The sequence below is a fragment of the Podarcis melisellensis genome (assembly GCF_964234715.1).
Source record: "Podarcis melisellensis genome assembly, chromosome: 6".
NCBI lineage: Eukaryota > Metazoa > Chordata > Lepidosauria > Squamata > Lacertidae > Podarcis > Podarcis melisellensis.
The window spans coordinates 78,042,451-78,066,194 of NC_138538.1; the positions used below are offsets into that span (position 1 = coordinate 78,042,451).

The 23,744-nt window shown below is 42.8% G+C and overlaps 1 long non-coding RNA gene across 1 annotated transcript; it reads left to right on the forward strand.

Moving 5' to 3' along the window:
• Nucleotides 1-1,155: 1,155 nt before the first annotated feature.
• LOC309371753 lies at nucleotides 1,156-2,374 on the forward strand. Its single transcript, XR_014169276.1, has 3 exons — nucleotides 1,156-1,257; nucleotides 1,724-1,837; nucleotides 2,241-2,374. It is a non-coding gene; the product is annotated as an uncharacterized lncRNA (long non-coding RNA).
• The last annotated feature ends 21,370 nt before the right edge of the window (nucleotides 2,375-23,744 follow it).

Below are 23,744 nucleotides of genomic sequence, written 5' to 3' on the forward strand. Positions count from 1 at the left end.
AGAGCACGCCAGGCACTTCTGTCTTCCACTGCCTCCCGCAGTTTGGTCAAACTCATGTTGGTAGCTTTGAGAATACTATCCAACCATCTCGCCCTCTGTCGCCCCCTTCTCCTTGTGCCCTCCATCTTTCCCAACATCAGGGTCTTTTCCAGGGAGTCTTCTCTTCTCTTGCTGTTGTTGTTGTTTAGTCGTTTAGTCATGTCCGTCTCTTTGTGACCCCATGGACCTGGCACCCTTGTCTTCCACTGCCTCCCGCAGTTTGGTCAAACTCATGTTCGTAGCTTCAAGAACACTGTTCAACCATCTCGTCCTCTGTTGTCCCCTTCTCCTTGTGCCCTCCATCTTTCCCAACATCAGGGTCTTTTCCAAGGAGTCTTCTCTTCTCATGAGGTGGCCAAAGTATTGGAGCCTCAGCTTCAGGATCTGTCCTTCCAGTGAGCACTCAGGGCTGATTTCCTTCAGAATGGATCGGTTTGATCTTCTTGCAGTCCATGGGACTCTCAAGAGTTTCATCCAACACCAGAATTCAAATGCATCAATTCTTTGGCGATCAGCCTTCTTTATGGTCCAGGTCTCACTTCCATACATCACTACTGGGAAAACCATAGCTTTCACTATACGGACCTTTGTTGGAAAAATTGGGAAAGGAGTACGACAAGGCTGTATATTGTTTCCCTGCTTATTTAACTTATATGCAGAATTCATCATGCAAAAGGCTGGGCTGGATGAATCCCTAGCTGGAATTAAGATTGCCGGAAGAAATATCAACAACCAATAGCCTTATCCTCCATGAATTTGTCTAATTTTACTCTAAAGCAACCCAAGTTGACGCAAATCACTGCCTCCCATGGGAACAAGTTCCATAGTTTAACTGTACATGAAGAAATAGTTTCTTTTATCTGTCCCCAACCCTTCCAACATTCAGCTTCATTTTCTGCTCTCGGTTCTATTAGCAAACTCCAGACTTACAATTTTCTTCAGGATCATAGATGTATAACTGAAAAACAGGTCATGGAACTTCTGAATGGCAGGCTATTTTTATTTCTTTGTCCAATTAAGCCTTTTATCCACTTGAGGATCAAACATAGTTTGGCTTGGGACATTGCTATGACTACACTATTGTCATAGCAATAATGTTCTGCAACAATAGGAACTGGAGGCTTTGAGCCATCCTAGTAACAAACATGCATATAACAACTATGCAAGGCATGAAATATCTAAAATGCTAAGAATGTTCATTCCCCACATCCTGTTAAGGTACATTTTAAATACAGCAGTGTAAGGCAGTAGAGAAAGGAATCCGAGATTAAGCTAAATGGATATTGTACTGATAATATAATTAGTAATCTCTTTTAGCATGCGTTTAGTGTTTAACACCATCAGCTGGCTCTGTTAAAGCACATTTATAGCTTTATATTGAGGATCAGTTTTTTCTGATTCAGATGTAACAAGAAACTTTGGTTTAAAGTAATCATGATAAAAGTGGCAACTGTGGTACAAAAGGAGAGGATGGGAGGAAGGGGATAAGCAGGCACAATATGGATTCCTAGCTAAACAAGCCATGATTTATAAAGCCAAGTCTGTTATGTCCAAGTCAACTCATGTTTTTAAGCCAGCCAACCAGTAGCTGTTGAAGTCTTCTGGGTTTTAACCAACTAAGTCATCTTCAGGGTGGACCCATGAAAACCAATGGATTTAAGTTAGTCAAGTCCATTAATTTCAGTGGGTCTACTCTGAGTACTACTTAGATGGATACAACCTTCTGACCTCAATGGCTTCATCTATGAAAAAGGTCTGAACCAATGTCAACCTGAAGGTAATCAGTCTATGCTCTAAGGTAATTACTTAGACCTATCTCTTTTACAGACAGTAGAAATTTACTGATATATGCAATAAGTCTGAGGATCAGATCTAGGGATGTTGGTTGTAGCTTTAAGTGTCTGAATGCAGCAGCGTGGTAAGCAGCAGTACCTTCCTGTCCCGGTGCTCAATATGACTATTTCATGACCATTTTAGCAGGCAGCCCTATAGGTGCTCCATGTATTCTCTCACTCCCTTGAAGCTCTTAAAAGGTAGGGTATCTGGCAGTCATAAGCCAATACTGGTATCTGGCAGGGTATCTGGTAGGGTATCTGGCAGTCATAAGCCAACACCCAGTGAATTGGCTGTTCTGATGGCTGTTGCTTGGTTGCCATTGCTCAAATCACAAATAGGTCAGTTGTGTGTCTTCTGTTCGACAGGCTGACAGATGACTTCGGAGGTCCAAGTCTGGTTTAAAGATAAAGAACCGTAAGAAGGGAAAGCAAGGTCTATATGTTGCCCGTCAGCAGTTATCAGCACCTTGGACAGCAGACAAAACAGGCACAGAAGTCAACCCTGGTCAGAGTCTTCCCCACTATAGTGAGATCTGTATTGCATTCTTTATTTGAGTCATTGCAATTATTTTAAAATGTGCATATGAAAATTTTAAAATTTATATAAATATCTGTGCCCCCTTTTATGGCAACATGTTTCTTCTTTGGGGTGATGCTTAGAAGGTCACACTAATCATGACTCCTCACTCCTATTTCACCTTCTGCTTTCTCTCTCTCCTCCTCTCTGCACCCCACATTAAAGTTTATATTCTAATTCACCGCATGGCTGAGTAAGCTTCCTAATGAAGTTTACCTAGATGCCATGCTTCCATATATATATATATATATATATATATATATATATATATATATATATATATATATATATATATGCAGGTTTTGGTGTCCTCGGGTGTCTTCCCGTGTAAAAGTTGGGGTGTCTAGGCGACGTTTCGACGAGGTCTCACTCGTCATCTTCAGGCTGGTGCTTTCAGCTTCTTGTTACTGGAACAGAGCAGGATCTCAGTGTTTGAGTTCCTATAAATACTGTTGAGGGGGTGTGGTGTATAGCCTCCAATGTTCTGGGCAGAGAGGAAGTTCCCAGGCTAGTGTGCCTTTTCTTCTTTTGTTCCTTAATTACTTGAGGGATATCTTGAGTGATTTCTTGAGTGATATCCTGAGTACCACTTAGGTGGGTCATTAGGTGTGGATTAGTTGCTAAAGTCTTTGTGTCTTGACCTCTTGAACTTTGTGAAGAGTTTTTCTGAGAAGATGGCTGTACTGCACTTAGTTGTGCTCTGGCTTGGCTTCGTGTATAGGGGCGAGCTGTGGTTTTGTGGCCTGTGTCAGCCAGATCTGTGTAGGGATTGCAGGGGGGTGCAGCATCCGGAGGTGCCACCATGGTTTGGCTACTGGATGGTGTCTGTAATTTGTCTGTGGAGAGGGTCTGGGTTTGGGTCTGGTGTGGTTGATTGGTGATAGCGTTCTGTGTGCCTCTGGATCTGGTGTCAGTTTTTGTGGGGAGGGCTAATTTCCAGATGTCTGGCAAGCGGGATGTGTCGTCACGCTTGTTCATGTTGTGAGGGTGTTTCTCTATCTCGATGGCTTCCATGATTATTCTCTTGTGGTGATGTTCCATGTTAAAGAGCAATTTGGAATCTGCAAAATTAATTTCGTGTCCTGTTTCTTTCATGTGTTGGAAAAGAGAGGAAGTTTTTTCTTCTTTTTTGACGGCATTCTTGTGTTCTGCGATACGTGCATTTATTCGTCTGTTTGTTTGTCCAATGTACGTGGCTGGGCAGACTTTGCAGGGTATTTCATAGACCCCTTGGTTTTCCAACTGGATTTTATCCTTGGGGTTTCTGAGGATATTGGCTATTTTTTGGTTGGTGCAAAAGGCTGTTTTGATATTGTGTTTATGGAGGATTTTGCTAATTTTATCTGTAGTGCCCTTGATATAAGGAAGGAGGGCCATGCCATTGTTTTCTTCTGTGACAAACAAACAGACGAATAAATGCACGTATCGCAGAACACAAGAATGCCGTCAAAAAAGAAGAAAAAACTTCCTCTCTTTTCCAACACATGAAAGAAACAGGACACGAAATTAATTTTGCAGATTCCAAATTGCTCTTTAACATGGAACATCACCACAAGAGAATAATCATGGAAGCCATCGAGATAGAGAAACACCCTCACAACATGAACAAGCGTGACGACACATCCCGCTTGCCAGACATCTGGAAATTAGCCCTCCCCACAAAAACTGACACCAGATCCAGAGGCACACAGAACGCTATCACCAATCAACCACACCAGACCCAAACCCAGACCCTCTCCACAGACAAATTACAGACACCATCCAGTAGCCAAACCATGGTGGCACCTCCGGATGCTGCACCCCCCTGCAATCCCTACACAGATCTGGCTGACACAGGCCACAAAACCACAGCTCGCCCCTATACACGAAGCCAAGCCAGAGCACAACTAAGTGCAGTACAGCCATCTTCTCAGAAAAACTCTTCACAAAGTTCAAGAGGTCAAGACACAAAGACTTTAGCAACTAATCCACACCTAATGACCCACCTAAGTGGTACTCAGGATATCACTCAAGAAATCACTCAAGATATCCCTCAAGTAATTAAGGAACAAAAGAAGAAAAGGCACACTAGCCTGGGAACTTCCTCTCTGCCCAGAACATTGGAGGCTATACACCACACCCCCTCAACAGTATTTATAGGAACTCAAACACTGAGATCCTGCTCTGTTCCAGTAACAAGAAGCCGAAAGCACCAGCCTGAAGATGACGAGTGAGACCTCGTCGAAACGTCACCTAGACACCCCAACTTTTACACGGGAAGACACCCGAGGACACCAAAACCTGCATTCCTGTACCCGTGAAAATCTACGAAAGCATATATATATATATATATATATATATATATATATATATATATATGGGTTAAAATTTTATATGTAGACTGGTTGGAGAACCTCTGTTATTGGATTGTATATAAATACTGTTAAATTCCCATTGAAGAGTGGAGATGGGAAGGGAATCCCTTAGATCAGAGGTCTGGTACTATTTTTGGCCCATGTGCCGCATTCCTTCAATGGCTACATAGAAAGTGGTGGGTGCAGCCAGAAGCAAAATGTAGGTGGAGCAATTGATGTGGTTCTTACACCTCTGTGCGGGCAAGCAAGAGGCATCATTACAGCTCAAGGACACACTGAAGCTGAGCAAAAGCACTCGAGGAGAGTATGGAGCAGGGGCAATGAGAGGTGCTGTGTGGGGAGTACTGTAGAGAAAGACCTGAAGTGCAACATTTTGCCCCCTAGGCTTGAGGTTTCCTATTTCTGCTTTAGTTACTTAACACGCCACTGTTCCTCTGAGTTCACACCACAGCCTGGTCTATTTCATAAGAAACACAGCTGCTCCATTGTCTTACAACCTTTCCTCCTCTTGTTTTGATCTGAGCCCTTTTGATTCATAAAAGGCAATTCTATTACCAGCCACAAATGATGGACACTTGAACACACATCCCCCCAAAGGGGAGGGGAGGGGAGATGGCTTTTTGATCCTACTGTAAAGGAGATCAGAACAAAAACTTTAATTGTCGGAGATGCGACTGTTTCAAAATGATGACCTAAAAAAACCATAAAAAGCTTGTGGCCAATGAGCAATTGATGGAGAGTTTTTCAGAGCGTAATAGCCATTTATGTCCTTTGTAATGTAGTGTCGCAATAAGATGAGGCACTGTTGAGTCCACCATTCAGAAGTTCTTTTTAGCAGAGGGGAAACATGTATCAATGCATTTGCTTAATGTGAAATTCAAAGCAAATCTGAAGGTTATTTCACCAAGCAGGCATCTGAGGAATTCTGAGGAGAAGCCCAAATTTAACTGGACAGAATCCACATGTGCAAATGTTTGAGTGTTCCACATAGGTCTATGTTGCCACTTAACATTGAAACAAACCTTCAGGCAAAAATTAAATCTGAGGAACTCTGAGATCCTCAGAGTTGTGTAGCTACTGATGATGGGAACTCACAACCTTTTCACTTTCCTTTATCAATGGGATCCCATATGTATTTTAATCCAGCACTCTGCATATTCAAAGTGACCTACATATTCATTTAAAACCAACAGAACAAATAATGCCAAGGCAACATCAAGCAAATCCTTGTTCTTCCACCTTTTCTTTTCTTTTCAAGCAAGAATATATTTGTCAAGATCAGGAAACTTTCTCCACCCTGACCCCATGAGAGATAAGAACTGCAAAATATATTTTCCCCCTCTAGAAACATGCAGGGATATGGAATGCTCCATCTGTATGGTCTTGGTTTGAATGTGTGGTATAGTATTTCAGTAACAAAACTACAATATATAAACCAAAATATATAATCAGTACCAAAAAAAAACCAAACACCCATACTGTAATACAAACTCAAAACCAATCCAGCTATAGCCACCCAAAACTAGAGAGAAAAAACTAAGTAAAATTCCATTAAGACCCAACCAACACATGCCTCCAGAAGGAAGATATTCCAGAACTTGGGTAATGCTACTATTTTATAGCCATTAATGACCTCTTCAACTTGTGCTCCAACTGCTCACTCTCAGCTGAGGACCACAGGGCAAGAGCCCTACAGTTCATGCCCTTGCCAGTCACCAGTTTTTATATAATACCTAGGGAGGTGGGAGAAGAAAACAGTCTCAATAGCAGTGAGGCACCCCAATGTCTCTTCCACAAAACATATGGCCCCACACCTCCAGCAGCCCTTGCTACTCTCCTTTGCTGGAGGCATTTAAGTAAAGGCCAGATAGCCATCTGTCAGGGCTGTTGCAGTAGCATCCCAATTGCAGATCCTGCACTGGACAAATGGTGTTGGAATGGATGTCCTTCAAGCTATTGCCCAGCTCTGTGGGGCTTTTTTTTAGTCGCACACACACACACACACATACACACACACACACACACACACAAACAAACACACAGCCTTATTTTGACAAGAAGGAAGTTGAAAAGATTCTGATAAATTGAATCATTTAACTCTACGGTTTGTATTTCTGCTTGATGCCCATCTCTTAAAACATAAGCCTTCCTCCACATGCACACAAACTAAGTAGTTTTTAAACTTTTCAGTGATATATTATGTTTTTCTAGAAAGCCTCGAGGGGAAATATTGTGCTCCAGGTATTGAAGAGAATTTCATACTTAAGAAAAATTATCACATATGGTAGTTTTTCCACCTCAGGAAGAAAAAAAAAGGGAAAGGAAAGGCTCTTTATAGATCTTAAGTTGAAATCTTTAAAGTATTAACAAATGCTTTATCTAAGGATCAAACACCCTTTGAAGGATGGTAAGTAAAAGCGCAGCTGAGTCTCTGCAGGCTTCAGGTTGCAAAATTCTCTCTCTAGTGCATGTATCATTTTCTATATATCGGGAGGAAGCTTGGTTTGACTTCCCAATTTGTCCCAGCACACAGGTTGTATGTGTGAAGGAATACGGCATGAACAAAGACCAACCTGCTCCCCTTTGAAATAAAAACAGCCAAAAATCTCAGCAACAACAAGGTGACAGTGGCACTATAATGTGGTTCCCACAAATAAACGGCATCCATGATGTTCTGTATTGGGCAGGAGGCAGGGCAGGAGGTCAACTGGCTCAACACTTGATCTTTAGTTTCTTTGCTTTTCCACTTCCTGTCTGCCTAGGAAGTGGGTTCAGTGAGGAGGGCAAAGAGAGAAGAGAGGAGGGAAGGAAGGAGGGCAGGAGAGAGAGAAGAAGAAGAGAAAGGGTGACAGGAGGAAAATGGGTGGACTACCATCAGTGCTGGCCCCATTCACTTTTGACTTCAGCTCCACTGACCCTCAACTTTGGCCCCATTCATTCTTGATATGAGAGATCCCCCCCCCCCATGGGAAAGCAGTACTTAACATGAGAAAGTTTCCCAACTTCTGCTCCAACATTACCCAAAAACTGGCAGCAGGTGGCTTGTCACACTAATGGCATCATTGCCAATCAGTTCCTCGACCATAGAAGTTTTTTAGTAGCCCATTTCCCCACATGCACATGTTAGATATTTTTATGGCACATAAGAAGGAATTAACCAACTCTTGAAATGCTTCCATGCCTAATCACCTGGAGGAGATCCTTACTCACCACAGAAGACTGGACAAATGGCTATTTACAAACATGTTATTGCCACAATACTGTAAGTACAGCTCTGCCTCTTCCATTTTCCTTCTCTTTTGTGTTTGTGTCATGTGTCTTCTTAGACTGTAAGCCTGCAAGCAGGGATTGTATACTCTTAATCTTTGCAAGATGCCTAGTCTCTTTCGAGGCACTTAATAAATCATGTTCTATGCCCAATAGTCTGGGAACAGCATAAGTTTCACTGACCATTGCATTACAGAGGACCATTGGTTTCTTGAGGGCTTGATTAGGGTGTAATGAAGTTCTGTGTCTTAAATATCTGGGGAGAGCTTTTTTTAATGATATAAAGACCCTTTTAGTCAGTTTTATGTGCACACTATCATCTGCATATATTGGTGAAGCAGCCTTTTTCATGCTTTGTCTCTAATGTTATTCCCTGGGGGCACATTAACCAGATCCACTGGCTTTAGTCAGTACGTACTTAAAAGCTCCCTTGATATGCATGTTGTCTTTAAATTGCTTGGTATTGCCAAGTAGAGCTGTTTAAATCATGGCTTGCATGTATGTGTCTTTATTCCCCCCCCCCACACACACAAAATTGTTGTTGCCATACTACATGGTTAAGAAACTATGTGAAGAAAATTAGCAACAAAAGCCTTGGCTTTTTCCAATAACTCTCCCCACCTTTCAAAAATGTGCAGAGCTCATGAACCCACTTTGAATCAAGCTGAGCAGTTTCCTATCAACCCCACCATTTGCCTGTGACAAGATAAGCTTTGTTGTTCTCAAAGTTTCGCTCCCTCAATCAATTCCTTCCTTTCTCTTAATAAAATAGAATTGTGCATCTAATTCCTGCCTTGTCATTGCCTGTAGTTATTTAGCTGATGCAGAGAGTCAATTATCCCCAGCCAAAAGTGGCAGAAAATTCCTGTGAATAGAAAATGTACATTATTCTGATGGCATCTGACTTCCCATTCTCACTTCAGTATTCACAGCAAGAAAGTGATAACACCATGGATAACGAACAGCACATTTCCCACATAAATTATTTAGGGATGGCAAACCCACGAATCCATAGAGCAGTGCACATATGTGATCATTTCAGACTGTACTCAGATGTAGCGTTTATGCGTTCTAGCGAAGATGTCAGAAATCCATGGCTTTGCGTCTACTGAAGAAAGGGATATTTTCCCTTTAAGTGCCAGATTTTCTGTTGCTGAAAACCGTGCCTTTCGGATTCGGAAACAGGAGCAACAATCCAAACAGTGTGCAAAAAGGGAGCATATATTATCCTCAAATGTGGAATACTGTTCACACAAATGTTTCCATGTAGGTGAGATAGAGAAAGGAAGTTGCCCTGAGTGAATGTTCCTCCATCTTAAAGACACATGTCTTTTAAAGCTGGAACAGACTAGGCTATCTTCCAGCTTTCCATGTGAAGCAGGAGTTGGAACCCTTTGAAACTCATGACCACATTGCTCTCTGGGTAACCTTCCATGGGCTGCATGCCAGTGGTGTGTGGAGCCAGAGACAAAAGTGGGCGGAACAACAAAGATAAATGCTATCTTTATAGAGCAGGGTGGTTTCTCTCACACATCCCTCTCTATTCTCAGTCCAGACAAACAATAGGCGAATTAGAATTTCAGACCACATTCCAGCCAGGCGAAAGCATTTGGAGCATAATGCAGGGTTAGTGAAAGGTGGACTAGTGAGAAGTGTGGCCTGGGGGACAGTCTTGAGATCCAGACAGTGAATCCTAGAGGGCTGAATATGGCTTCTGGGCCTGAGGATCCCCATCCTTTTTTTAGGTGTTGGTGACCTGGTCAGGATGGCTGATGAGGGCAGTGGAGGTGGTTTAGTGGGGGTATCATGGTGGCAGAGCAACATGGAAGAGCAGTGGGTGCAAAAAAAATTCCCCCTTCTCAAATTCAACTCAAGCTACAGGAGAGAGTTTGCGGACTTGTTAAGTCTGCCTCTAAGGCAGACTTTAACAAGCCTGCCCCAAGTTTCCATTTTCGGAGTCAAGCCCGGCAAATTGACTGACATCTCTGCTAATATCCCAAACTCAAAAAGGAGAACCAATAAATGAAAGGCTACACTCCTGTGAATCTACATCTTCCCATTCTGTTTGACTATAAGCCGTACTTTGCAATCAATAATGCCTGGGTTTTTATGGGTTGGCCTGAGCACCCTCATTAAACCACAGAATTAGTTTTAGATTTTGTCCAATATTCAAAGGAGAAGAAAGAAGTGTCGGGGATTTCCTCCCATATAATATTCTATTGATCTGTGTCATGGAGAGAGCATGCCTCCTCATTGTAAAAAGACTGTTTATATCGGCAACCAAAACAGAAAACACAGGTTTCCCCCCATTAACACACAGTTTTGATTTTCATATTTCTAAACAATATCAATCCCATGTTCGCATTTCTAGCTTAACAGGATGGGAATGATCCACTAGCAGGTCAAATGCAATTGACCAGGCAACAAATTTCATATTCCATTCAGATGAATTTTATTTTTTATTTTGCCTTGGACTTGATTGATGTAAATTGCCCATAATGAATGCTGAAGTGATCTTTGCCCTCAGGTTTAAAAGCAAGTATGGATGTTGGTTCCATAACCAAACATTGTTATCTTGGAGATGAAATTATTGACAGGGGACTAAAGTTTTGGTAACTAAAACCCAGAATTGAATAACTTTTCAACATTACAAGGGTAATGAGCATGGCTATTCAAAATTAATTTGTTGGCCAGTCTGTCTTCTCTTCCTCCTCTCCAAAGGCTGGTGTGCTTAATAAGGTCCATCCAGTTTACAAGCATTTGGCTATATTTGTCTCAAAGCTCACTGTTAGGACACAATCATGATAATAAGCATCCTCTGTTGTTAGTCCCAAGCATGTGATCCTCAAATGTCTCCTGTATTGGAACACAGAGGTCCCATCTTTAGCTAAGGATGCTAATGGACATTAATAGATCTATCTATTAATCTGCCTTATACTGAGTGAGATCATTAGTCCACTTAGCTCAGTATTTCCTACACTGATTGGCAGTAGTTATCCAGTTCTACCTGAGGACAGAACCTGGGAGCATTTGGATGCCAAGCAGATGTGCTACCAATGAGCTATGACCCTTCCTCAATGAATTTGTGCCCATTCTATCAAGATGTCTTGTTAGTTAGTGGCTATCATCATACTTTGTGATGGCAATAAAGGTAAAGGTAAAGGGACCCCTGACCGCTAAGTCCAGTTGCAGACGACTCTGGGGTTGCAGTGCCCATCTTGCTTTACTGGCCGAGGGAGCCGGCATACAGCTTCCGGGTCATGTGGCCAGCATGACTAAGCCACTTCTGGTGAACCAGAGCAGCGCATGGAAATGCCATTTACCTTCCTGCCAGAGTGGTACCTATTTATTTACTTGCACTTTGTGCTTTCGAACTGCTAGGTTGGCAGGAGCAGGGACTGAGCAATGGTGGGGATTCAAACCGCCAACCTTCTGATCAGCAAGCCCTAGGCTCTGTGGTTTAACCCACAGCGCCACCCGCGTCCCTTTGTGGTGGCAAATTCAGTCATAATTAGCCATTCCAATTTTTAAACATTTCTCATAGCAAAACTCTTTAGTTTTTGAAAGATTACATTAGAAGTGTGGATAGGTGTACAGTAAGACTTTTTCAGTGCTAGCACAGTGTCTATATCCTCTGTAACCCATCTCTTGCCTCTTCTCTATTCATTTTCCGAGGCTGTAGTAATCGGGCAGATTATCTGGCCCAACAGTTTTTGCAAGTTCCATAGAGCTGTGTCCTCAACCCCTGGACTATCTGGCGGCAAGTCAGTATGTGAACTTCCTAGTCTGGGGTCAATCCATGTGTCCAAAGTCCTGCAGAGATTCTGAAGAATCCAAACAGAGGTCCATCAACATGGGCAGTTGAGCAGACACAGCACCTCAGCTCTGCTTTCATACTTTGCATGCTGATGACAGCATCTGGGCTTCATGAGGCATGTGGCCCTCACCTGTTCCAAGCCTACTTCAGCTGAGGAATCACACACCTCCTCCTAGAGCTAGAGAGCCACACCTGGCCAACTAGGGAGCTGGGTTGTGGGTCCTTGTCTGCCTCAGCTTCCTGCTCCCTACACCTCAGAGCCTGCCATGGTTGTGGAGATGGGGCCCCTCTGGCTCTGGTGATGGGTCCTACTGCTCTGGTTCCTGTGGTAGCAGCCATCTTTCTCCCATCCATCCCAAGAATGCCCCTGGAAACAACATGAAATCATGACGTAGCCTCATTAGTCAAATACATGTATAGTGAGGCTATAAGTGGCTGCTGGCTATGATAGCCATGTACTACCTCCAATTTCAGAGGCAGTATGCTCCTGAATGCCAGTTGCTAGGAAACACAAGTGAGGAGAGCACTGTTGAGCTCAGATCCTCCCTGCAGGCTTTCCATTGGCGTCTGGCTGGCCACTGTGAAAACAGGATGTTGGGCTACATTGATCTTTGGCCTAATCCATTAATCTTCTGATGCTCTTAGGTTTCCAGGGGCATTCTCTCCCAGAAACATGTCCATCTGCTAAGAGTGGCCAGGCCACCACTTGAAGCAGAGGGAAAAGGAAACCTCACCCACCTCAAATTTAAAGATATGGCTGCCCCCTCCCAAATTGGAATAATTCCACACATTCCCAGTCTCCAACACCTGCTGAATAATCATGCCTGTGCATTTCTCTTTGCTGAAATCAGATTTTCTTGCATGCCTTCATTGACTTGCACACAATGACTCACAGAATAAGCTGTTTGCATTTTCAACACATTTCCTACAGTTGAACAGCTTGCACTTTAGCCTTTCCAAGACTATGTCACCAACTGCCAACACGGCCTCCAAAACACTCTCACACTTTGGTGCTTCGTTCCTCCTAAGTTGATTTTTAGCGCTAATTTTGGCGTCATAATGAAGTTGGTCGACAGCTGCATGCCACAGACCATTGACGAATAATGATGGTGAGCAGGCACACTGAGCTACTCAAATGCAATTTCAGCGGCTGGTATTCTGTCCTTGTCAACATAATGTTTAAAAATAAAATTTATTCATGCACACAGACATCTCTCTAATCAGACAGCCTAGAAATCTACATGGCTGTAACAAAGGCAATTTTCTGCACTACTATAATGGCTCTGGTGTTGGATTCCCCATTTGGGGGATGAGACCACTGCCTCTGTGGAGAAGAAAACGGGACTGGGGGAGAAATTATCCTTAGCACCAACCATGGATGACCCCGCTCTCTCCCCAAAGAGAAACCCATTTTACAAAAACCTCCCTAGCCTGAGGAGGTCTCATGACCATCATATTCCAAGTCCAGAGCTCCAGCCTGGAAATCACAATAGACCCAAGATAACCACAATGCCATTGAAGACAATGTTAAATAAGGGGAAAGGCTTCCCCTAGACCTAGCCACCTGTGCTGAACTGTAGCCTTATCTAAACCACAAGTCTAGGTTAGAGTCATCTGCTGCTGAAGCAGTGTTTGGGACTGCTATGCTCATGGGTGAACCATGAGTGGTTTATCAACCAACTCATCTTCTTAGGGAATTCTGAGAATTGTAGTGCTGTGAAGCAGAACAACTCTCAGCATCCTTAACCAACCACAGTTCTCAGGATTCTTTGGGGGAAGACACAACTGCTTGCAATATATGGTGTGGAGATTGGCCATGGACTCCCTATTTGCTTTGTATTGGGTCCTCCTATTTCTGCTGGATTGGACTGGGAACAAGCTGAACTATTCCCCTGATCATCAAAGCAGCCTCTTATGCAACTGAACAGAGAAACATCTCATTTTGACTTAAGAGATGCACTGAAGAGATATCCCTGTGGACCTGAAGGTAGGGGGAAAGCCACCCTTTTAGTGAGCCTTGGAGCAGGTAGGCGAGTCCACAGAGGAAGCAAGTTCTCCACCACCACCAGTAGTTGAGATGACAAGCTTTGCCTGCAAAGAGTGCCTGATTCAATAATCAGCATCTCCAGGTAGAGCTGGCAAAAAAGCCTGTTGGAAACCCTGGAGAAATGCCAGTGCTGACTGTGTGTAACATAGGGATAAGGAAACCTATAGCCCTCTAGATATTACTGGAATCTAAATCCCATCAGCCCTGGCCTTTGGTCATGCTGTCTCAAGCTGATGGGAGTTGGAGTCTAGCAATATCTGGAAGACTATCAGTTCCTCACCCTTTTTTTAAGCCTTTATGTGCTTCAGTTTTAACAAGAGCAGGCATGCAAAGTTTCTCTGGCTTACATTTCAATCTGAGCAGATGAAAAATTTGAGGACATCAAATGTTCACCTCTCCTTTGATACAAGCGCTACTGAGCCCCTGAATCTCATTTCTGGATCTGAGCCCAATGAATTTAGCTGAGACACTCTTCCCCTAATTCTTTCTATTTACAAAAGCAAGGTAGTTCTTTCCAAAATATTCTGAAAGTACTAAATGCATTCTTTCAAAATGCATGAATTTTCAACTCAGGCTCTGGTATCATGACCAAGAATTCAGAAAGTGCTGTGAAAACATTATTACCCCAGTACTCATTTAATACCATTTTTCTTGTTGTCTCAGTAAACAGATCCACAAGAACAGTTACAGAAGGAAAACCTCAAAAAGAAAGATTTGAAAAGAAGAAGGGGGTTAATAATCTTAGAATTCAGATGAGCATAAACAGGCGATATTTAACAGCAATTAACTACCCTCATTAATAAGCGCTGTCAAATTGCAGTTGAATGATTTCATTTCCTTGGTTATAGTTGTTTTTTAAGGAGGTAGGAAGGAACACTAGATCATTCATTCGGAAGGGGAAACTGAACTGCATCAGGTCCTTAGAAAGAGGTAAGTGGGGAAATGATATCCGACTGGATGTCTTTCATCCTTTGGCACTTTCCCTTTTAAAAGGAATACAATGCTCTGGCTCAATCGGACAATATTGAAGACTCATCACAAGCTTTTGCAATGCAGAGGGCAACTGCATGATGGTGTGGGTTTTAAAAAGCTTTGTCTAAATCAGGCATAGGCAAACTCCAGCCCTCCAGATGTTTGGGATTACAATTCTGACCATCCTGACCACTGGTCCTGTTAGCTAGGGATGATGGGAATTGTAGTTCCAAACATCTGGAGGGCCGGAGTTTGCCCATGCCTGGTCTAAATGGATATATCAAATAATAATAATAATAATAATAATAATAATAATAATAATAATAATAATAATAATTTATTTATACCCCGCCCATCTGGCTGAGTCTCCCCAGCCACTTTACATTTTTTTTAAAAAAATTAAATACATTTTTAAAAAATAAAAAAATGGGGGGAAATATGGAGTCATTTAGCAGTTCAATTTTATAGGTTGAGGGGGGGTAATCTACTATGCCAGCGTGTCATTTTGTTAGGATTTTATGTGCCCGTGACAGGAAAGATAAAACAATTAAAGGAAACAGTAACTAAAGCTCAGGTGGCAACAATGACAGCCACACCATCACTGACAAACAACTCTGTCACCCTAACGAACCACATTATTCACCAACAATGCTGTTGCATTGACCATGTAGGGAAGGCACCAGTCAGCACACACCGTGTGCCCCCGCATCAGCATGCTAAACTCAGAGGCTTCAGAAAGATAAGAGGAAGCACAGCACAATCCAGGGAGCTCTTTCAAGGCCTTCAGGGCTTACATGAGGCTTTCTGAAGACTCCAGACAGAGCCTGTCTGAAGTGGATTGAGCAACCAGCTCTGCGCACCACAGTCCATTCAGTGGTTTCCATGGAATTAAACAGGTTTTAATCCCACACTCCACCAAAAAACAAGACCCATTCCTCTGTAGCATGTATTTTTGTCCTTGAATATCAAGTTTGATGAATTGCTAATGCATTCAAAGTTACTCTATTACTGAAGGAAAAAGGAAACATTTTGTAAAGATTGATTCCATAATTTAAATCCAGCCTTTTAAACATGGACATGATTTCAATTGCTGAAAAGAGTTGTGTGCCACTGGTTACTGAATGTCCTTCCTTTAACACACACACACACACACATTTATGTATGTAGGTATGTATGTATATATAGTGGTCAATTTTTAATATTCAAATTTGAATGGAAAATACCCATTTTGCATTTTTATTGTGACATTTTGCTTAAAAACTCAAAATTTGAATACTTTGGCTGTGCTGGCATCTCATGATTGATATTTGTTGAGGTCAGGTGGTGGTGTCCAACATGACTTCTAGTTCTACCTGAGACATTGCATCACTTGATGTTACGCAAATCTCTCTCTCTTTCTTAAAAAAGGACTAAAAAGAGAACTCTGGGTCAGGATTGGGAGGGAATTAACTCTTTCCCACCAACTGTGGTCCTGAGAATCCCCTGAATAGCAGTTGGGTGCAATTTTCATCAAAATCTTAGAATGAGAGGGAAAGGTTGAAATGCTCCCTCTCTGCCTGCCTCTGATTCCGATCAGGGTCCCAAGGACCTATTTACAGATTTTTATTTTTTTTAAAGCACTCCTGCAGCTCTACCTGATGGGTTTAACACTTGTACCTTAGTTGCCCTACAACTAAGAGGGCGGAGTACCTCTTTCACACCAAGGACCATGTTGCTTTCTGGGCTACCTTTTGGGGGCTACATACCAGCAGTAGGTGGGACCAGAAAGAAAAGTGAGTGAAGAAACAAATGTCGGTGTTACTTTTGTACAGTAGGCTAGTTTGTACATGCACTTACCCACCCCTCTCTATCATCCATCCAGGAAGGCAAGGGGCATTTTTAGAGATTAAAGACACATTCTAGCCAAGCCAAACCATTTGTTGACCAGAGCAGGGCCAGTGAGGGCCATGGCCTGGGGGTAGGGCTATGGCCTGGTGATAATTCTGAGAGCTAGCTGTAGAGGCCTGGGAGTCACATTCAGGTCCACACATTTCCCACACCTCTTCTGCAGTCACTATTTTTATGGCTCAGCTAAAGAATGAATAAATCAGGAACAAACCTTCAGTTAATACTAGATGTAGCCCTAGATGTAGATTCCATACCCCAAATGCTGGTAGAGGTACTACAGCAATGCCGTTAAAATGCTATGAGATATTTACATCTCCCTTTGCCATGTTAACAGATTTCTGGTTTGCCCGCCATTTAGTAAGGCTCTCCTGTTGCAGACAACAACAATTGTCAAATTGCAAGCAGGAGAGGTTCCTGCTTTCTCACCCAGGCACTGTGGAGCAAAAGGAGGAGCATGTGACTGGAGTCCAAATGGGCAGATCTCCAGCAGAGATCACCATCCAGGAAGTAGGGAAAGGACCAAACAGGGAAAGCAATTCCCCCTTGGCAACATCCCCAGAAATATTGTACTCACGTTTTGAGGCTCTGTGATGTTGGCAGGTCTACAAATGGCAAACACTGCGCTGAAGCACACAACATTGTGATACAATGTGACAGCAAAGAGCTGGGCTAATCGCCCCAATCACCATCTGATTGCTTTTGCTGTCAAAATTATCTCACTGAATTACAAACAGACTCACTCCTTCCTCTCCGCCACCCCACCCCCCAATATGCACTCACACACTTTTTACTAACGTACAAAATTTGAGCAGCTTGGGAGGAACCCAATTACCATTACGGGTACCAAGAGCGTCAGATATTTGTGGCATCTGGCAAATTGCTTAGTGTGAGCTGGGAAACTTTACAAGACTGGGCTTAAGTACTAGTGAGAGAGATTCAATTATGCAAGGAGAATGTTCTCAAAATCCAGAGAAAGCTCTTCAGAAGAACTAAAAGAAGAAGAAGAAAATGGCCCACTTATCTTTTAGTCACCCCCCCCCAGTCTCTAGCAGGTGCAGAAGTATTTAGCTATAGTGAGATGCCCCTGCAATGTTGCAGTCAGCTATAATTATTACAGTTTGACATGTTCCATCTAGGTAAAGCCGCTAGAGGAGAACACAGATCAGAGATAGTAAGAGGTATGGCTGGACACAGTACCAAGAGTCAAAGAGAGATGCACTTCCTGTCCACCCCAGGTCTCAGGTTCCCCACTCTTGTGCTAGAGTGCCCACTACCCTCACATCTCTGCTACCTCTACCCCCATTCCTTGTTTCTGCTCTTTTTTAAGCCACCTGTTTCTTCCTAGTACATTTTATATTTGCTCTAGTGGCACTTTACATTTTCTATTCATCACTGCTAGTTGTTTGTAATAATATGTTTAAATACCCCTACCTAACATTTCAGATTGACAACTGCATACAGTGGTACCTTGGTTGTCGAACTTAATCCATTCCAGGAGTCCATTCGACTTCTGGAACCATTTGAAAACCAAGGCGTGGCTTCCGATTAGCTGCAGGAGCTTCCTGCACTCAGCCAGAAACCACATTGGATGTTTGGCTTCTAAAGAACGTTCGAAAACCGGGACACTTACTTCGGGGTTTGCGGTGTTCGGGAGCCAAAATGTACGAGTACCAAGGCGTTTGAGAACCAAGGTACAACTGTCATTGTTGGTTGTTGGTGGTTTGGTAAATTGTGGAATTTATCTCTTCGTCTCCCTGCTTTGAAGTCATGGTCCCAGAGTGGGCCCAACAGCTTGTGGTGGGGCTGAAGGAGCATCTCCACCCCCATCATTCTGCCCAGACACTGAGGTCCAGTGCTGAGGGCCTTCTGGCGATTCCCTCACTGTGAAAAGTGAACTTACAGGGAACCAGGCAGAGGGCCTCCTCGGTAGTGGCACCCGCCCTGTGGAACACCCTCCCACCAGATGTCAAAGAGAAAAACAACTACCAGACTTTTAGAAGACATCTGAAGGCAGCCCTGTTTAGGGAAGCTTTTAATGTTTAATAGACTATTGTATTTTAATATTTTAAAGTATTTAGATTAATGTGTTTTAATATTCTGTTGGAAGCCTCCCAGAGTAGTTGGGGAAACCCAGCCAGATGGCGGTGTATAAATAAATTATTATTATTATTATTATTATTATTATTATTATTATTATCATCATCATCATCATCATCATCATCATTATTATTATCATAGAATTGTAGAGCTGGAAGGGACCCTAAAAGTCAACTAGTCCAACCCCTTGCAATGCAGCTGTCACATATGGAGATCAAACCTGCAACCTTGGCATTATCAGCACCATGCTCTAACCAGCTGGGCTCTCCAGTGGTCTGCAGCCACCATCTTTGTTTCTAGCAATGCCTTGGAAATGAACAAAATACTGCCACATGGCATGCACCACTGACTATCCCCCTGCCCTTCCCAGTGCTCCAAAATGATGCAACATCTGGGACATGGTTAGAAGCAAAGACGATGGCTACAAGCTGCCTGCTGCCACTAGGACCTCCACCTGTTTTATTTTCTTTATAAAACGGACCCAGGGCAGTTGCCCATGATGAGCCATGCTGGAGACTTGGCAGGTGTTCAAGGATGCCATTCAAAGATGCCACCCATTGACGCCAGTCCTCTTTGAAGTGCTTCCACTCTCCCACATCCTACCCACTTTTGTATCATTCTTCTGGTACGTTAAAGCAATCGTCTTTCAATTATCATGAGAACAAATACATTCTCTTTACCTTTGGCTTGTACTTATCACTGCAGCACTAGATGGGTGCTGTCAAGTCTCATCTTGTGCTGGCATTTGTATGAAAATGCTATCAAGTACCGCTTTCAACAAGCTATGCAGCTTAGATAATGAGCCATTCCTGGTGTTGGTTATCAGTCCTATTCAGTTGTCAAGATCTTGTTTAGTGGAAAAATGCTCAGGTCTCTAATCCCCAGCTGCAGCCAGCCATTTCCTAGGGACCTGAATACAAAGTACATTTGACTGTCCCACCATTTCAATGTTTGCTCCAGGCCATGCACACAGCTATATCTACCATCCCATTCCTACAATTAGTACCACTCTAGAAAGTCACTTAACATTCTGGAGATGGTTCTCTCCTACTGAATATTCACATTCATTGTACCTGTTAGAATTCACATAGGATATTCTGGGAAGGGATGAGAAATTCTAGCAAGGTTCTTTTCTTTTTTTAAGGGGATTGAGGAATAATTAGGGATTTTTTTAAAAAAAAAGAATCAAGGGTAGTCTAAAATGGGACACATTTAACTACAGCTTGTCATTTAGTAAAAACAACTTTATATTGATGCCAGAGGTTATATTTTAATGAAAGTGTCAATAGCGGCTGTCAAAGAGGAATAGAAGATACATATCTTATATCTAAAGCAAGGCAGAGGATGGACAATCTGTTTAATCATGTAGCAAAGGTTAAATTTTTCACCCAGGCTTTGCCAGTGCTTTCAGATGAACACTGAAACTGAAAAGGATGCTCCTGGAATATTACTTAATAGGTAAAGGTAAAGGGACCCTTGAAAGTTAGGACCAGTCATGGACAACTCTGGGGTTGCGGTGCTCATCTCACTTTACTGGCTGAGGGAGCCGGCGTACAGCTTCTGGGTCATGTGGCCAGCATGACTAAGCCGCTTCTGGCAAGCCAGAGCAGTGTACAGAAATGCCATTTACCTTCCCGCCAGAGCGGTACCTATTTATCTACTTGCAACTTTGATGTGCTTTCGAACTGCTAGGTTGGCAGGAGCAGGGACCGAGCAACGGGAGCTCACCCTGTCGCGGGGATTTGAACCACCGACCTTCTGATTGGCAAGTCCTCGGCTCCACCCATGTCTCACCCATGAAACTTTTACCTTTGCACAAAAGGTAGGAGCAGGGACCGAGCAACAGAAGCTCACCCCGTCGTGGGGATTCGAACCGCCAACCTTCTGATCGGCAAGCCCTAGGCTCTGTGGTTTAGACCACAGCACCACCAGCGCCCTGGAATATTACTTAGCATCACATTAAAGCTAGGGCTAAGGATGGATGAATCTGAAAATGATGGTTTCTCTCAATTTCTTGTTTTCCCAACCTTAGGTTCAGGTCTGCACATTTGCATATCAGTTTGCATTATTATTATTATTATTTTTTAAAAAGTCTTCACGAAAATTCACCAGCATGTTAATGCAATTTTCCCCTGCAAATACACATTTGTATACAATTTTGCCCAATACGTACAATTTTTCCTAATATAATTTATTTTTGTATGTCATTTTCCCTAACGTTTGCATTTTTATGCCCAGTTTCCCCATCATGTGCATTTTTATACAAATTGTGTACACATTGGCTGGAGACCTGCATTGCAAAATTCTGCAAAGTGCGAATTTTGAAGGATGGCTGTATTTTGGTTCTTAGATTGTTTCAGAAATTGTAAATTAGCGAGGTTTATCTTTAAATGCAGACTGAATCTAATTCCTCTCCTGTTTCTAGTCTTCCCCATCATTTCAAATGTTTCATCTGTGGGCCAAGAACTAGTCCTTTGGGCATGGATGGTGAGTTCACTTTATCACTCCTTCTGCAGCCTTCCTTCTGGTTTTTCTCACAGCTTCAAACAGTCTAATTGATGGTCTATCATTGCTATGCACCATACAGATTACCTGCTGCTTTAAGCTGCATGCAACCCACCTCAGGACTACATGGTAAAGGTGGTGGTGGTGAGAAATGCATATAAATAAATACTTGATGATTAATTTTACTGAAATCAATTCAGTGCCTCAAAGGGTGTTTCAGAAAGTAGCAGCAATTCAGTGCCTCAATGGGTGTTTCAGAAAGTAGCAGCAGGAGGAGGGGACTGGAACATTTGCCAGTATGGGAAGGGTTATCTGCAGCTTCACAAAATGACAGCATGGGGCAGCTGTTTTCCGAATGAAATATCAGGTTTACATGGAAAGTGGATATAAGTTTGGTCCTTACTTTCCAAATAAATGCATCTGTGCAACAGTTGTAAAGTCACCGCAGAAATTATCCAAGGTGACTGAGCAGTTCTGAAACTAAAAAGCAGTGGCAGTTTTCTCGGTGTTGGTTTTTAAAGATTCGTTTAAGAAAGCCACACACAGTACCTACAAATGGAGATTTGCCATTGGACCCTAGAAAGCAGTTTACTGGAGAAGAACGCTACCTGTCAATCAACACAAGCACAAGCACCCGCTGCAACCTCTTGCAGAATTCCCTGGTTGGAAGCTGCCAACTTTCTGAGGCCAGGTGTCAGCGAGAGATCACTAGCATGGGAACTAACTTCAGTGATATCCTGGGGAAATTGATGGAGGGGAAATGTGTCCCTGATGCAAGCCTAACTCCTCCAGGAAAACTCTGATTGATCAATGCTGGCCGGCTATAGCATACGGCTGATGTGATCACTGCTCAAAGGAGCATAGACCTACCCCCAGTCACAGCTCCTGGATATCGCAACCTACTTTTTCAGGACCATAGCAATGGGTGCCATTAGGAGTCAATGAATACAGATTGATGGCAGTAGGCCCCAAAATGACAGGCAGAGAAGTGAAGATCTCCTAGGGTGGGAGACTGGGAGAGGAGGGGGAGCTCCCAGGTGAGTGCTGAGAGGGTCTATCATTTTCTGTGGGGGTCAGGATGAAGAGCTACTTTTGGAAAGAGAAAATTCTGCATCTGTGCACTGCTTTTATATTTTTAGATACCGTGCTGCTTATTATTCTCCAGTTGGGATTTCACTGTGTGGGCAATATGGTAATACTATAGGTGGTCAATCAGAAAGCTGAGATACTAACTATGAAGAGCTTTAAAAATCACCTCTCACATATTTATTAAATTTCTCCTCCAAGGAGTTATTGCAGTGGTGTAGATTAAGGGCAGAGATTTTAGGAGAACTGCATTGCAAAATAGGGAGGTATGGATTTCCAAAGGCTGTGACATCTTTGGATTGCATATTGCTGGAAGAAAGGCTGGTAAATTGGTATTAAATAGCAAACTGTACCAATTTTTCTCCCTCATTCCAACTGACACATAAAAAATAACATATGCAAACTTTGTGCAAATTTGGGCTATGAGTTTACATCCACCTAACAACAGTCATGCAAAGAAAATATGACCCCTAATCCTTCTGAATTCAAAGTCGAGCTCTTTTCTCTCCAACTGCTTTGGTAACTTGTAATGCACATTAAAAATAATAATGATTAAAAAAATAGCAACAATACCAGCAGACGAGATAAATTGTTTTGTGTCACCTCCTTGCTGTTGACAGGTGCCAGGTATCTACACAGGAGCAGAACATTTAAAGCCAAAAATTTAGAGTTGAACCCTACAGTTTACAGTTTAAAATGTGTCAAGACTTGAAGGTGGATTACATGTGAACATTTGCTGTGCCTGGAGCATTTATTAATCTTCCCGCTTTCCCACTTCACTCTTTTCCTCCTCGCTTCCTAGTTACACTGCTGGGAGTTATTTAAACTACTCAAAAAGATGAACCTTTAGCAACAGATCACATTAGAGTCTTACTAATCAAATCACTTGTAAATACCATGTCGGGGAGAGTTTTTCAGAAGGAAGATGGGTTTTCACAAAAATGCACAACTGTTTCACGAAAAAAATGCACAATTGTTTTATCACAGGGAGAACAAAACATCCTGTGCACAGAGAACATTGGCAGGTCTAGTTCAGAGGGTTGAGAATAGACTTCCAACAGTGGCCTGATCCAACCTGCTGCACTCCTGATGTTTGATACTTTTACCCATATCATCCCCAGCCACTAGCCATGCTAGCCAGGGCTGATGGGAGTTGTAGTCCAAACAATGTGGAGGGCCACAGGGTCACCCCTGCTCAGTGTTGGTCATAGGAGCCAACTCCTAGGGGCGAAGGGATCTTCGGTCCCCCAATAAAATATTT